The sequence below is a fragment of the Bidens hawaiensis genome, unplaced genomic scaffold (assembly GCF_021521415.1).
Source record: "Bidens hawaiensis isolate Kalapana, Puna unplaced genomic scaffold, B.hawaiensis_p1.1 tig00001511_1, whole genome shotgun sequence".
In the NCBI taxonomy this organism is placed as follows: domain Eukaryota; kingdom Viridiplantae; phylum Streptophyta; class Magnoliopsida; order Asterales; family Asteraceae; genus Bidens; species Bidens hawaiensis.
The window spans coordinates 3,537,477-3,549,906 of NW_027491085.1; the positions used below are offsets into that span (position 1 = coordinate 3,537,477).

The 12,430-nt window shown below is 39.7% G+C and overlaps 1 pseudogene across 1 annotated transcript; it reads left to right on the plus strand.

Moving 5' to 3' along the window:
* Positions 1-440: 440 nt before the first annotated feature.
* LOC143582023 (deSI-like protein At4g17486 pseudogene) lies at positions 441-10,322 on the plus strand (annotated as a pseudogene). Its single transcript, XR_013143914.1, has 3 exons — positions 441-451; positions 9,383-9,681; positions 9,763-10,322. The product of XR_013143914.1 is annotated as a deSI-like protein At4g17486 pseudogene (transcript).
* Positions 10,323-12,430: the final 2,108 nt, after the last annotated feature.

Below are 12,430 nucleotides of genomic sequence, written 5' to 3' on the forward strand. Positions count from 1 at the left end.
CGCGGGAAATTCGAAAAAGAGAAAAAGTTGTACAGTCGGGTATAGTAACAGCCGTCAAAAACGTCCTGTCACCTGCACACGCGCCTGCGAGTGGTCAACTTGTCCTTTTTCATGATTATCCACAAACAACAAAAGATATTTCCCACCAACTTGCAAAGTCAAAAACCCCCAAATCCATATCAAGTCCAGAATTCCATCCGCATAAAATACTTCACACGGAAGAAACACTGGACTGGGGGGACTTATAGAGGTAGGGTACCAAAAAGACCTAAATACCCTTAAATAAGGCCCGCATGTCAATCAGAAGTCCTTCATAAGGCACCAAGGGACATATAAACTATCCGCATAATCAATTGAGGAAGAAACACTCTCATAGCACATGCGGAAGCATCATAGCACCCTCAGAAGTCATCCGCAAGAAGGAATAACCTTCCGCGTAAATGGCCACGAGGTAATGCTCCGGGACAGCTGTCACCTTCTAGAAGATTTACCAAGATGCTTTCTTGGGTAATACGTGATCTTTAGGCCAAATAGCCAATGACATCTGGCAAGGTAGTTATAACTGTGCACATGGCCAATATTCCCCCGATAACCAAATATAAAGAGACACGTGTCCAGGTTGTTATACATGCACATGCAACGTATAGGTTGAACCTATCACATAGGGACACGTGTCCAGACGGTTATGCAGGCATATTCTTAAGGGACAGCTGGCCCAATCACCTTCCCACATCCTTCGGCTATAAATACCCTCTCGATCATCATAAGGTATTCATTCACAATCACTGTACTCTCTCAATTTACTTAAGTACTTTATCTTCTCATCAGGACTGTACTTATTCTCACGCCGGATGGTGGTTACGGGAAGACCCCCCACCTCATCCTTCCCGTAACGAGCTCACGGTGTTCTGTTTTGCAGGATTCACGTCATTGGACTTTGGAAATTGTGTTCATATCGTATTGAAAGTTAACCGTATACTACTCTGTGGATTCATCGGATCTAGGACCCATCAGTGGGGAGTAGATCCCTGTTTCTTCACCGGAACCGGACCCGAAAATAATATCCGGAACCGGTTTTTATAATACCGGGTATTCTATACCCGAAACCGGAACCGACCCTACCCGTAGGGTATGGATAGGGTATGCCTTTTGAGCTCAATACCCGGATCCGAAACCGTACCCGATTTATACCCGTAAATACCCAAAACCGGTCATACCCCATACCCATACCCGGTTATACCCGATACCCGATAACACTTTTCTAATACCCAAAATAATACATGAGTTTTTATAGTATATTTTTATGTTTACTTCACAACTTTTATGTTTAAGTTTTTTTTTAAATGCAGATTATTAAGTAAATAATTTGTACTTAAGTGGATTTATGGTTTTTGTAATATAGTTTAATTATTTTTATAAATTACAAAGCAAATTTAAATTTTAAACAAATTTAAAAATGAATAAATAATTTACAAATTCAAAACCGGGTATTAATACCCGTTCGTACCCGGTTCCAATACCCGAACCCGATTATACGCTACCCGGGTACATAGGGTTGAGTTTTTCTCGTCAATACCCTACCTAATTTCTCTCAATATCCGATTTTTCAATACCCGATCATACCCGAAACCGATTTCATACCCCGAACCTGGGTTTTAGAAAAACCCGATTTGTGCACCTCTACCCAAAATGTTCATCACCATTTCACCATACTTTCCCGTCAATTTATGTTTGTATCTTTGTTCTGGGTTTTTCCTGAAAATTGTTAAAAACTTTTTGGTCGAGGGCAAGAAAAACTTTCGGCTTTAAGTAAAAGGAGTTTATTGGGTTTAAACAATTTTACCTTTTTAAATGCGTTATTGGGTTATTGTTGGGTTGTGCAGTTGTTTTTTTTAAATAAAAGTGAGCTTAAAAGAATTGGATATTGGGTTTTTAACTTTAAATATATATGTGAAAAAAGTTTAAAGTATTTGGGCCTACCTGGGTGATCGGGCCGGGGACGGCTTTGTCTTTGTTGCCAATATGGTATTTGATGATTTTTTTTGAATAACCAACTAAAAGTTTTTATTTGTTACATGTCTACCGGAACTAATCATCTAGCCCTCAATAGACAACACACCGTACACCCATTTCACATATCAGCATGTTACAATACAAATATTTCCGCCTAAAATTCATGGTAACTTTACTTACAATACAAAATTAAATTCCCACCACTCCTCCCATGTCAAACCCAATCACTTTGGTCTATTACAGAGTTATAAGAAACTCAAGGCTTTGATTTCGCCGACCACTTTATTCAATCGTTCAGGATTCCTCTTGAATACCTTCAAGTTTCTTTAATTGCTTATGCACTACATTGTAGTAAGACAATAACATGGAATGCCTTAGCAACTTTTGCATGTATCGGAACAAACATATATAGTTCCAAGATATCACGAATCGAAAACCATGTGTATGACGCATATGTGCGTCTTAGTGTCTTTTGTAGCCTTTGTTCCCATGTTTGGACCTCAAACAAACAATTTGCGGCCTTGCTTCATGCCTTCATGTAGGTGACTTTGTATTGATGAGTAAATCTCATAGTGAGAACAACTGAACAAGTAAATGGCATTCATATGCTTCTTTCTCAACAGGATTTGGTTTTATTTTGCTTGCAATTGAATATTTTCTATTCTTTTTTAATGGAGAACTTTGCAATCTTGCTTCTTTCACTTTACTGTAAGTGAAATCCATCAAGCAAAGATTCAGTTAATGTAAAAAACTAGTGTCTTTGTTTCATTTTACATTATTTGACAGGGTCTAGCCAGTTACGTTATAAATGTAACTAAATACATACTTCGGTGGCCTATAAAGCAGCTTCAATGTACGAGTGAATTAATTAATGAACAAAGTGGAAGTGACCTAACATACCTTTTAAATTCCTGAAATCTTTTAAAGTTTTAATAATAATATTACTAATAATAAAGCAATAGTAAAATTAAAATTAATTAATATTAGTATTAAGATTTGTGTTTCGAACAACATAATGGACTAAAGGTGTATGAAAAAATGCAAGAGGAAATAAGTGATATGCTTGTAACTGATTGTGGGGTTCAGAGGTCCATCCACTATGGTTAAGCTTGAATGCTTCAATACCATAATTTAAAGGTGGGGAAAAAAATTAACCGAACCAACCCGAAAATCGAACCAAAACCAAACCGGTTTGAAACTGATTATGTAGAACCTGTTTGGGACCGATTGAAAGATTCGAAACCGGTTTATAATTCTCTCTTAGGAAACCGGTATCTATTCGGTTACTGAAACGAAAACCGGCAAAAACCAATCATAAACCAGTAACCAAAACCGACCATAAACTGGTTTTGACTTTTGTTGACCAAACCGAACCAGTTTAGGGTTTGAAACAGGTTTGTGCACCTCTACCATAACTGATTCCCCCATTTCTCAAGTCTTCTTACATGTCATGTTCAGTCTGCATATTTCAAACTCTCATTTCAAAATCTTTCCCCAAAACACCCTTTATCGTTTAGCCGTTGATGCCACTTTTGTCATGTCACTTGTCATTCGGATGTTTTTTTGCTAATGTGACATGATGATCATATCAATTTAAAGGACCCACTAATACCTGCTAATCAATGGGATAAGCTTGCGTTTGATAGGTGACTTTGAAGAGGGCTCACAAAACTAGCGGAAACTGGACTCGGTTCTACGACCCCTCTTGTAATTACCAAAAAAAAAGTAAAAATAATAGATATTAGAAATCAATTTTTGTACTTGATTCTAAGGTGGGGAAAAAAGTGTGTTTTGTGGATTATTCATATCCTTGAATTGCCAGTAATCATTGAGCATCTTTATACCGATAAAAAAAAAATCCTATGTTGATGCTAAACGATCTTTCTTTGGACCACATTTGCTGGTATTCCTTGATTCCCAAAACCAAACACCAATAATAACTTAACACACCTAGAAAAAAGTTTCCAGGTATAACAAAAATATAAGATACTATTGTTACAATCAGTTTGAATAACAAGTTAAACTCGGAAGAAAATGACCAAAATAGTCATTTTGCGTTGGTATAAATACCAGTTTAGTTAAACTTTTCCTAAGAATGTATGCTTTTTCACGGTTGTAGTTAATCTAGCCAACAAAACATGACATGTTAAGATCACTTAAGATCTTGATAAAAGTGTCCAGTTATTGATGGATGGGTGGCAATTTAGAAATTTCAGCGCACATGCTGCGTCAAAATCAGGTCTAGAACGTCATAATCAGTATTGATGATTGACATCCCGTCTTAGGTATGCTCATCCGAGTATGGGTGGTGACTCCAAACGCTTTTAAAAATAAACGTGCATGTTGCGTTCTAGATGGCTAATTTATGCTTTTCTTGATTTTAGTAACAATTGTGAAAAACGTAACATTTTCGTAACTTAATGAGATTTTGGTTGTTGCCATTGTTTTAAATGAAAAAAACTATAGAATGATAAACACACAAGTTCAAAGACTAGTCTAATAGGTGAGGGAATACATTTGGCTTATAAAACCCACATCATTTGCCCATACAACCGATGTGGGGCAAGTCTTATACCTTGCAATGGTTTTAGTCCGTAACAATCAACTTTCGATATGAGAATAAGTATTAGGGTATCTCCGGGAAATAAGCATTGGAGTATCTCTTGAGAATAATTACGCATGAAATTGAACCACTAACCACAATTAGATGGATGGATGGATAGTAAATCACTTAATTAGGATCAGAAAAGAGAAAAGGAAATAGTGATTTTATAGTTAGAATTCAGAATATATAGTTGTTATATAAGAAAGGGATAAACAAGTGTCATCCACATATATCCTTAAAAGACTTTTTTAAAATATGTTATCATTTTAAGTAATAAATTTGGTTTGAAGTTTGAGCGAATATTATCTAGGGCCGGAAACCATTTACTTTTCGTATGACCTCCATAACACCATGTTCTTCTCCATTTGCATACATAAAGGAAAATAAACTATTATTATTAATATTATTATTATTATTCTATTATTTATTGATATTATTATTGTTATTATTACTATCATTAATATTAATAATCCAAAAGATAAAAGGAACAATGCAAACAAAAATCATGGACCATAGTCACTACATACCTCTAAAAAAGTATGTGTATAATTAACTATTAGTTTTAACATTGTCACAAATATATAAAATCTGTATTTAATATACATAAAAATATACATAATCATTGAGGTTACATCTTAACCACTAAGAAGCTATAAACCATTAAAATGTAATATCTTAATGATTATTAAGAGGCTACCAATCAATCTCTTAGTGTTCAGACTATAATTTGTTGACCTTTATATATAAAACAAATACACTTGATGTTTCCAACAAACTAACAAACTAGTTGGGGTTCAAGTCATAGTTAGAACAAAAAGCAGTTAGGAAAAGATAAAAAAAAAGGGCCAAAATAACCCTACGCACCTGTAGGGTCGACAACAGGCCGGTAGCCGCCAAACCCATCACCCGAACCTAAGGGATATCCATCCAAGAGGTCAGGCAGATGGGAAGGAGGCAGAGATTGGCTAGAAGCTCCAACGCTGAACATACCTGCTGAACCGGCCGGAGACGAGGTAGTCGCCGGTGCCGGAGGCATGGTTGAAGCCGCCGCGGTAGAGACCATCGGAGGTGAACTCACTGGAGGTGAACTCACACCGGTGGCCGCCGCTGCGGAGGAACCCGCATAAACAATCACCGCCGGCTCAGTGAAGGATGCAGTGAATATGGCACTGACAGCCGGCGGAGAGGACGTTACAGTTGGAAAAGTTGCCTCAACGGGATTAGCAACTGAACCAATGCTGCAAACAGGCGCAGCCGCCTGGGTCATCGCCTCGGGTAGGTTGACCAAAACTACCGTCGTGGGTCCAGAAACGCTCCTCCCCGCTCCACTCTGGAATGCAGTAGCATCCACGCCTGCATGAAGACAAGATATTAAAAACAATGGCGGAAAGAATTGCGGGTAAGATTCATTTATACTTACGAGTCCTCTTGAGCTTGAAGGTGCGAACAGGCGGGGACGAACCCGATGGAGCCGGCCTCTTCATACCTGTCACCGTCGTCGTCCTGGGCTGCTCGGAGGTGACAGCTATCTCAACCTCCGGAACAGTGGTCTCACCACCACCAGGGTTCCCCGCCGCCTCCTCGCTTTCGGTCTCCGAATCTGTCCGGTTCTCCTGATCGGCAGTGGAGGCAACCTTCGCCTTGCCCTTCGCGCCAGCTGCCTTATTCCTCACGAAGAAAGGACCGTCTGCGGATTCCTCATCAGAAGACGACAAAATTAGAGGAATTCCAGCAGAGGTTTGAGCATGGAGAGGACGGGGGTTAAAGAAACCCTTACCTGGCCGCGTGGCGCTCAAAATCTCGTGGCCGGGCGGGTAGACCTCCACGAACTTATCTGCCGTTTGCTCCAAGATGGGCAACTCGTTCTCGTCGAGAGCACGAGTACCCAGCCGAGCGGGACCACCGCTCTCACGCGGTTGCAGAAGCGACTGCAAATTGTTCCCCTCTGAAAATAAACAGGAAATCAGTTAGAAGAAAAACCCTAAATCAGCAAAAAGATATGAAGCATACCGTAAGGGATAGAGTTCAAACCGTATTCGAGGACGATGGGAATCTGTGGCGCCTCTGCCCCAGCATCCTTCCATACCCGGCTCATCCCAAGCATCACCATCCCAGACTCCGCAAAGCGGTAAACCGGAGTCTGGATCCGAGAAATCTTGGCAAACCATTCCGCCTCCTGGTAGTTGGAGGCGTGAAGGCTGGGGAGTGCTCTCACGTTCTTGAATGTCATCGCAATAGGTACGACACGGGCAGAGATGTAGAAGAACTCCCGCTTCCAAGACCGAAGACTGCGCTCAGTAGCACAAATCTTCAAACCCTTGATCCGGGTGACCAAGGTGTACCAGCCTTGGATGCACCTCCAGGATTAGAAGGTCATCAGGCGGTCGACATGGGGCTCCACACCAAGAATGAGGCACACCCATTCAAAATGGCGGATCTTGGCGATCGCCATCGGGTGGACCTCCGTCAGGTGCACACCGTGTCTCTCCAAAACACGGTACACAAACTTCGTCAATGGGAACCTGATATTCCCATGGATGAAGAATGCAGCATACACCCCTATCTTGCCCTTGGGGGCATCGTACACCGTCTGGTGAGGCTCAGGAAACTCAGGCTCGAAGGGCTCGAGCATGAACTTCCTGACGATGTACTGATAAACGTCGACGGAAAGAGCACACTGGCACTCCCCAGCAGTACTCTTATCGTCCTTATCAGACGTCGGGTTCTCGATGTACACGTCGGACTCCTCGGCAATAGCCTCAGGATCACGAATGGAAGACATGTTTCGGAGGATGGAAAGAAGAACGATTTCAGGAGAATGCTCGACAAAAGTTAGAGTATTCGCCGGAAATCGCTTAGAAGATGAAGTGAAACTGTGAATTGAGATGCATCCTCTCCTCCCTTTATATACTCATCGCAATGAATGCGATGAATTTAATGCGGGAGAGACGGAAAAGCGCAGGTGCAATGAAACTATGACACGTGGAAAAAGCAAGCTGGCAACAGCTGTTGACAGGACGCGTGCCGTAAACTTCGCGCCCACGCGCCCGAAAACTCGCGCCCACGCGCCTGAAAAAGCGTCTGGAATGACCATATACTGTCACATCACCATAACTTCATGCACGTCCTGAAACTGTCAGAAGAAACCGTCAGACCACGCTGACGTCCCTTCAACGGTTATACTGTTCTTATCCTTTCACCAACTCTTCGAATTTCAAAAAAAAAAAATTCAAAAAGATTCAAAAGTAAGCGGGACCATACCCCTTACCTTGGCGACCAAGTAACTATAAGACAGGTGCGGGTATAGTGTCAAGGCAAAACCCTTCACATACTTAGCACCTGCAGGGAATTGAAGCCAAGAATACCTCGGCAACCAAGTAACTATAAGACGGGTGCGGGTACAGTGTCAAGGCAAAACCCTTCACATACTTAGCACCCGCAGGGAATTGAAGCCAGGAATACCTTGCAAGTAAAGTAACTATAAGACGAGTGCGGGTACAGTGTTAAGGCGAAAACCCTTCACATACTTAGCACTCCGCAGGGAATTGAAACCAAGAAGGATCTTCTGGGCCATGCTTGCGGAAAGGGATATAACATCCCTGCATAGCGGGAACGTTGAGAACTAGATTGTTGGAAGCTCCAAGATGGAATTGGTTGTTTAACATAATTGATCACTATGTTTAAAACTACCAAAACCCCGTGGAGAATCTACACAAGTGAAACTCAACGCTCCCGACTTGCGAGGAGGTTACACACCTACCCGCGTCATACCCAAAGATCAAGCAGAACAGTGGGAAATTCTGCACGTGACATTAGGACTTCCGCGGGAAGAATCCCCATGGAAAACCTTAAAACTAAACCCTTTTCAAAACCCCTTGCTTAAGTCCAAAAGTTCACCTCACTTATTAACAATTCATGAGAAGAACATTGGACTGGGGGGACTTGAAGAGGTAGGTCCCAGCAGAGCCCAGTTGGACCCGCAAGACTCACCTTGAACAGGGACGTCTGCGCGGTTGGACCCGCAAGACTCACCTTAAACAGAGACGTCTGCGCAGTTGAACTCGCAAGACTCCTGAGGGACGTCTGCGCAAAGACCAACTGGATCCGCAGGACCAACCATGCTCAGAGACGCGACGTCCTTACGCGTAGTACGCAAGCTGTTCCCGCAGGAAAAGCCTCCCAATGGTGACGTACTCCGCCTGTTCCCGCAGCTACGGATACTAGCCATCAGGGAAGGCTACCCGCACAGCAAGGCTACACGCAGTTTTTTTCTCAGTAGTGTAAAAGAATATACTAGCCATCAGGGAAGGCTACCCGCGAAGCCATCAGGCAAGGCTACCCGAGCCACAAGAAAAGCTACGGATACTAGCCATCAGGGAAGGCTACCCGCGAAGCTTTTCTTGTGGCTCGGAGCCACCCCAGTTTTTTTCTCAGTAGTGTAAATTTATGTGTTTTTGTTTGAAAGTTATTATACGTGGTATAAATTTACCCGTTTTCATCTGAAAATTTTGAGCCTGACTTCCTGGTTTATGAAAATTTTATGCGCATTGAGTCTGGTCACTCCTGTGTTTTCGTCCACGCTTTACCACTGGATCCATCTCTATTTTCTACTATACTTCATTTCAATCATTTGTGAATTATAACTGTATAAATTAACTCCATTATAATGTAAAAGAATATATATAAATTCTATTACGTAAAAATTTATCTATAAATAAATTCGATTCTTATTGATGAATGTATAACTATATAAGTTGACGGAAGAATTTTATTATTATTGAAAATTACAGTTCACGGAGTTGAGTACGCATTTGGATCTCATGAACATTCAACAACTGGAATCTACGAAAATGAGCCGAAGCAGTGCGAAGGATTCACGTTCAGAAAACAGATTTTAATCGGATGGACGGATATGAGTCTATTGGAAGTCAAAAAATTCATGGAAGAGCTTGCTTGAGACTACAAAGGAAACTCGTACGAGCTAATCACTAAAAACTGCAATCATTTCTGTAACGACATTGGGAATCCTATACCGAGTTGGATTAATCGTCTGGCTAGAATCGGTAAGTAGTCGAGTAATTTCATAATTTCGGTTTTGGTGAATGAATTGAGATTGTTGATATTTTACTGATGTGGATAAATAGGTTTATTGTGCAATTGCTTGATTCCGGCGAGTGTAAGTTCGTGTAAAGTTGGAATGGAGAGAAACGAGGCGCGTGGTGAAAAGGAAATGAAGGAGAGACTGATGAGGCGTTCAAGTTCATCTTCTTCAGGGAAGTCAACGGTGGCCTCAATGCCGGTTTATCTGACGAGAAGCTATGGAACCAGAAGTTTTGTTCCTCCATCTTCTTCACCTTTTCTTCAATATTCTTCCTCTTCTTCGTCTTAAATCTTAATCATAGCAGATTAGGGAATGACATCAGCTGTTGTTTTAAGAATATAAAAATGTAAACTAATAGAATTTGTTGTGAACAATAATCAATAAATCTAGCTTTGAGATTCATTCAAATATGAGTTTGTGTCTTTTTAATTGCACTATTCAGGTATTGGGTATTATATATTTTTGGAGTAAAGTAGTAAACTGTAAAAATGGTACATGAGTTTTGGTCAAATTTATAAATTTTGTAAAAATGGCCTCTCACGTTCACTATTTCATCTTGGATTCCCTCTTCCTCGTCCGTTGTATCTTCCACGGCCTCTACCACGTTCACAAGAACCAAAAGGGGTTTTAATTTTACTCATGTACCATTTTTACATCATCCAATTGCATTGGAAGGCATTTCGGGTTTTGATTTTACTTTCCAAGATATATGTTTAGCATAAGCAGCAAAAGGGGTAAAATGATTAGTACTAGACTTGTAATGAAAGGGGTTAAGATGATGTGTGGAAATATAAATGCAATCTCATCCATTGTACTCCACACTTTTTGTTGAAAAAAATTTACTTGTTTCTTTTGCGAAACAATAGTTCTTTTTTTTTATAGTTGGGGTATTGTTCTTATTGTTTCTCGTGATCGTCTCACGTGTATTTTAAATGTAAGACGAAAGTGACAACAAATTTAGACGACAAATCTCAGTTGACTAGAACCATTGTTTTGCTTTTAACAAATTGCTAAAAAGCAATGTTTAAGGTTTCAAAAGTTATTGTATCAAATTTCAAATTACAGTTGAGTTAATTTGGCAACTTTATATTACTTTGTTAAGGCAAAAAGACAAGCTGCAAGTGAGCTTAATATACTAATAATTAAGATGGTCTTGAGCAGTTACGAAATTATTCTTTTCTTCCAAACACGCTCGATCACTCCTAGGTGGAGAGAACAATATATACATAAGAACGGGCTTAAAGTTGAGATCACCAATCACCAAGAGCTTCTACAAGTTTGGTTAAACACAATCCGAATTGAGGCCTCTACAAATGAATCTAATACCATATAATATATATAGATCATAGGCTGCATATTTGAAATAGTAAGCAAGTTTTTAATCCGAAGAATGTGTTTCGAAAATGGAAGATAGCCATTAAAAAGATATAAGACGCTTGTTCTGAGTTGGCTTAGGTACAGGTTTTACCACCTACACATAAACAACAGGGTGGGGGCAGAAAAGAAATGTTCAAGCTTTATCTGGAGATAAAAGGAATATTGATGAAAGTATTGTTATTTTTTGGGAGCTGGGTAAAACAGTCAGCGTTGACCAAACGGTTAACGGAAGCTAAGGATGGTTGGTCAATACCGGATATTCAGTATGTATTGGGCTTGTAAATAATTGAGGTTATGGATGATCTTTACAAATGGACCGAATAAATGTTGCTTTATCTATTGGGCCGGGTATAAGCCTAATATGAGTGTTAGAGCCTTAGAGGTTTGATTGTCATTAGATGGGCCGCGCTACACTACACACCCTTTTGTTTAGGGCGTTGTAGTTTTTTTTAAATACCTTTAAATATGATAATAATAGAAATTAAGGTAATATATATTTTTTTTAACAACCAACTATGTAACGCCGGGTACCCGTAAGCGGCCCTCATTGGATAAAGGTAGCACGAGCCGGTCACTAGTGTCCACCTATTGAGGGATTCCTCGGATAAAACCCGACCCCCACGCCCGCCAAAGGCACGACAGCGAGGGCCGGTAAAACTGGGTGAGATCAGGACTCGAACCCTGGCAAGCCAGGGTCATCCCTCATATCTCCCATATAAATTGATGATAGTGAGGTAATTAACTGAATAAAATATAATGTTGGCATTTTCTACTAGTTAAATATTTAAATATAACTTTTATTTAAAGATTAAAGCTGGGCAAAAAGCTTGTAATGTTATTTTAGATAATGTTTTTACTCATATGTTCCAACTCTACTCTGATTTTCAAAATGAACTAGGTAACATAGTAACATACTACATTTCCTGCAAAATCGGTTGACTTGGTTACCGATTTATTTAACCATCGTTTTATTTGTAGGCATTGTTGTACTATACAAGGCAGTTAGTATTCCGTTTAATGTGCACATGGATTTTGATGTTGGAAAACAATTCGTTTTGATGTTGTGGATATTCTTTTATAGTTCATTTTAATTTAATTTTTTAGAATACATTTATTTTTACAAGAAGTGTTTTTGAATTTTTTTTGTGTTATATTTTCAAGTGGGGAATGTAATAATATTTTATATAATTTTTTAAATAGTGATGTAAACAATAATTTTTGAGAGGAAATGTTTCTTATTGAATTGTTTGTTATATTATTTTACAAAGGGAAGAATGCTAAATAAATAGAAGAGAAAAACTTCTATTTTAAACAAGGAAAAACATAAAATATGG